The sequence below is a fragment of the Tachysurus fulvidraco genome, chromosome 21 (assembly GCF_022655615.1).
Source record: "Tachysurus fulvidraco isolate hzauxx_2018 chromosome 21, HZAU_PFXX_2.0, whole genome shotgun sequence".
Classification (NCBI taxonomy): domain Eukaryota; kingdom Metazoa; phylum Chordata; class Actinopteri; order Siluriformes; family Bagridae; genus Tachysurus; species Tachysurus fulvidraco.
Window position 1 is genome coordinate 474,598 of NC_062538.1, and position 5,000 is coordinate 479,597.

Genomic DNA, 5,000 nt, shown 5'->3' on the forward strand with positions numbered 1-5,000 from the left:
CTCATGTCACCGGTCTCATGTCACCGGTCTCACTTCACCAGTCTCACTTCACCTGTCTCACTTCACCTGTCTCATGTCACCTGTCTCACTTCACCGGTCTCACTTCACCGGTCTCACTTCACCTGTCTCACGTCACCGGTCTCACTTCACCAGTCTCACTTCACCTGTCTCCCTTCACCTGTCTCATGTCACCGGTCTCACTTCACTTGTCTCATGTCACTGGTCTCACTTCACCTGTCTCACTTCACCTGTCTCATGTCACCGGTCTCAATTCACCTGTCTCACTTCACCTGTCTCACTTCACCTGTCTCATGTCACCGGTCTCACTTCACTTGTCTCACTTTACTTGTCTCACTTCACCTGTCTCACGTCACCGGTCACCGCACTCACTTCACCGGTCTCGCTTCACCTGTCTCACTTCACCGGTCTCGCTTCACCTGTCTCACTTCACCGCACTCACTTCACCGGTCTCGCTTCACCTGTCTCACTTCACCGGTCTCGCTTCACCTGTCTCACTTCACCGGTCTCGCTTCACCTGTCTCACTTCACCGGTCTCACTTCACCTGTCTCACTTCACCTGTCTCACTTCACCTGTCTCATGTCACCGGTCTCACTTCACTTGTCTCACTTTACTTGTCTCACTTCACCTGTCTCACATCACCGGTCACCGCACTCACTTCACCGGTCTCGCTTCACCTGTCTCACTTCACCGGTCTCGCTTCACCTGTCTCACTTCACCGCACTCACTTCACCGGTCTCGCTTCACCTGTCTCACTTCACCTGTCTCACTTCACCTGTCTCATGTCACCGGTCTCACTTCACTTGTCTCACTTTACTTGTCTCACTTCACCTGTCTCACTTCACCTGTCTCACGTCACCGGTCACCGCACTCACGTCACGGTCTCGCTTCACCTGTCTCACTTCACNTGTCTCACTTCACCAGTCTCACGTNACCGGTCACCGCACTCACTTGTCTCGCTTCACCTGTCTCACTTCACCGGTCTCACTTCACCTGTCTCACGTCACCGGTCACCGCAACTCACTTCACCGGTCCTCGCTTCACCGGTCTCACTTCACCGGTCTCACTTCACCTGTCTCATTTCGCCTTTCTCACTTCACCAGTCTCACATCACCGGTCTCACTTCACCGGTCTCACGTCACCTGTCTCACGTCACCAGTCTCACTTCACCAGTTTCACATCACCAGTCTCACTTCACCTGTCTCACTTCACCTGGATTTTGGGCTTCTGCACATTCAGAGCTAAAGTGTGAGGATTAAAGAGCACAAGATGGAGATGATGGTGAAGAACTAGAAGTGTGGAGATGGGCGGGTTTTACATTCTAGTGTTCTGTGAGAGAAGGACTAAATAAAACTCATGACCCACTAATAGACTTCTGTGTGTGTGTGTGTGTGTGTGTGTGTGTGTGTGTGTGTGTGTGTGTGTGTGTGTGTGTGTGAGAGAGAGAGAGTGCTAAGAGCATGTCTTTATTTTTCTTCTCTCTATTTTTAATCATTAAGTCACAGTTACTCTCTCATTACCTCAACATTGATTACCTCTAAACGTTGTGTGTTGGTTTGCAGTTGAACTGCTAATTACTTCACATCTTCATCATGAGTCATCCTCAGATCTTTATTTGTTTTAGGGGGAGGAGGAGAGCTTCGTCCTGAAGTCTTGCATCCGAAGGAAAACCGACTCCATCGAGAAGCGATTCTGCTTTGATGTAGAGGCTGTGGATCGGTGAGTTGCAGTTCTGTGTGTACGCCACCAGAGGATGCTACAGTCCACACACACACACACACACACACACACACACACACACACACACAGGAGAAGATTTAGCACAGCAGACTTGGCGGAGATGTTAAATACACAGACTGACGCGCTCAGTGCCAACGCACAGCTAATTGCTTTGGCTCATGATGCAACTGTGAGCGAGAGCAGAGAGGAAGTGTGAGGAATTCACCATTGTGTGTCCTGTAGTGGGTGGAGGAGCTGAGGGTGTAGCTGCACATTTGAAGTTGTGTTGAAGTGTTATATAATTTACATAAACTTATTTTATGGAGATAAACATTTCCTCAGATGGAGAGATAGAGAGAGAGGGAGAGGGAGAGAGAGAGATGAGAGAGAGAGACAGAGATGAGAGAGAGAGAGAGAGAGAGAGAGAGATGAGAGAGAGAGAGACAGAGATGAGAGAGAGAGAGAGAGACAGAGATGAGAGAGAGAGAGAGACAGAGATGAGAGAGAGAGAGAGAGACAGAGATAAGAGAGAGAGAGAGACAGAGATGAGAGAGAGAGAGAGAGAGAGAGATGAGAGGGAGAGAGAGAGACAGAGATGAGAGAGATGAGAGAGACAGAGATGAGAGAGAGAAAGACAGAGATGAGAGAGAGAGAGAGAGGGACAGAGAGAGATGAGAGAGAGAGAGAGAGAGAGAGAGACAAAGATGAGAGAGAGAGATGAGAGACAGAGAGAGAGACAGAGATGAGAGACAGAGAGAGACAGAGACAGAGATGAGAGAGAGAGAGAGAGAGAGAGAGAGAAATGGAGAGATGATCATGTGCTCTAAACTTCACACGTTTATACTTCCAACAGCTCCAGATAACTGATATGGTGCAGCTTCTCTTCTTGTGTGTTGAGATTAATTAATGTTAATAAACAGGAAGTTCATTTAGTTTCAGTTTAATATAAAATCTCCATGATCAGTAATCTCTTGTGAAACAGACACTGCTGTGTCATCGGTGCTTGGACCCACCAGTCGCTGTGTATTTTATTATGTATGCACATGTAGGCAAACACACACACACACACACACCACACACACACACACACACACACACACACACACACACACACACACACACACACAGTGTCATAACACTGTTTGGTTGATGGCAGCTGAAGGTTTCGTGACTCAGCCTTTACTGCCTTATAGAGAGAGTTACAGCAGCAGTGATGTCAGAGGTTCAGGATGAAAGATGTTACAGTGGGTGGAACTTTACTGATGGATGAAAAGTGAATCCCAGAAGAGACGTGTGTGTGTGTGTGTGTGTGTGTGTGTGTGTGTGTGTGTGTGTGTGTGTGTGTGTGTGTGTGTGTGTGTGTGTGTGTGTGTGTGTGTTCCAGGCCTGGAGTGATGATAACAATGCAGGCTCTGTCAGAAGAGGACCGTAAGTTGTGGATGGAGGCGATGGATGGCAGAGAGCCGGTACAGTCCTTTATCTTCCTTCACCCCAAGGCTACGTTCCCTTCTGAGCATCATGTGAAGTGTCAAACTACATCACTTACTTTTTGATTACATAAATGTATCCACTACATGGTGTAATAAAGTAGATGGTGTAATAAAGTAGATGGTGTAATAAAGTAGATGGTGTAATAAAGTAGATGGTGTAATAAAGTAGATGGTGTAATAAATAAGCTGTAGGTTTTCTCCCATCTTTAGGACAGAAGGAGTTTACAGTTATAAGAATTGTTTATGATACAAAACACTAAAAAGAATCCATTTTAGATCAGTGTCTATTACAGTGTTATTACATGCTGTTACACATACACAGCTCCAGAAGTTATGGCACCCTTCTTGAAAGTCCTATGTAAAAGTAACGTCTGATAAAGGATTTAATTATTTGAGTTGTTTTTTTTGTAGATGTAAGCAGATTTCGTAAGCGATCAGAACACTAACAGTTAATAAGAAGTGATTCAGCACTGAATGTATAAGTGATATGTGAGTCTCTAAAAGTTCCTTCATTAACTGTTTATAAACCTGCAACTAAAACCATTTCTGTGTTGATTTGGATTCATTATTTTGTTGAAAGATCTAAAGGTTAAATCTTCACCTTATATTACAGGGAGCAGTTTCTTAAGCTAAAGCATCCTGCTGTGTTGCTGCAGATCTGATGGTTTCCTATAAGAGCTTTTCAGTTTGTGGCTATTCCTCTGTTCTTCCTCTACTCTTCCTCTACTATTCCTCTACTCTTCCTCTACACTTCCTCTACACTTCCACTACTATTCCTCTACTATTCCTCTACTCTTCCTCTACACTTCCTCTACTATTCCTCTGTTCTTCCTCTGCTATTCCTCTACTCTTCCTCTACTCTTCCTCTACACTTCCTCTACTCTTCCTCTACTATTCCTCTACACTTCCTCTACTATTCCTCTACACTTCCTCTACTATTCCTCTGTTCTTCCTCTACTATTCCTCTACTATTCCTCTACACTTCCTCTACTATTCCTCTACTATTCCTCTACTCTTCCTCTACTATTCCTCTACTATGCCTCTACTATTCCTCTAAACTTCCTCTACTATTCCTCTACTATTCCTCTATACTTCCTCTACTATTCCTCTACTCTTCCTCTGCTATTCCTCTACTCTTCCTCTACTATTCCTCCACTCTTCCTCTATTCTTCCTCTTCTCTTCCTCTACTCTTCCTCTACTCTTGCTCTGCTATTCCTCTGTTCTTCCTCTTCTCTTCCTCTACTCTTCCTCTGGTACTTCCTCTACTCTTCCTCTGCTATTCCTTGTTCTTCCTCTTCTTTACTCTAACTCGTCCTTCTATTCTTCCTCTACTCTCTCCCTTTGCTCTTCCTCTACTCTTCCTCTGCTATTCCTCTGTTCTTCATCTCTATCTTCCTCCACTCTTCCTCTGCTCATCCTCTTCTCTTCCTCTGCTCTTCCTCTACTCTTCCTCGTCCTTCCTCTTCTCTTCCTCTGCTATTCCTCTGTTCTTCATCTATTCTTTCCTCCGCTCTTCCTCTGCTCTTCCTCTGCTCTCAGCATGTTGCATCTTGTCTATGCTTTCTATATTAACATGGTTATTCAGACCCAGACCCTCACTGACAGACCCCTATAAACTGAACAGACTATGGGAGACCCTGCGTGTACACCTTCTGCTGCCCAGCATGTAAAGCTCCAGGCTTTTAGTCTGATTATGTTTTGTATGAAAAGGTATTAGCTTACAGCCCTGCACACTTACCACGGTAAAGGTCCAGCTCGTTTGTGATGATGT

The 5,000-nt window shown here is 45.3% G+C and overlaps 1 pseudogene; it reads left to right on the top strand.

Moving 5' to 3' along the window:
• LOC125139828 overlaps window positions 1–5,000 on the top strand; it is a 25,986-nt pseudogene that overhangs the window by 3,437 nt on the left and 17,549 nt on the right.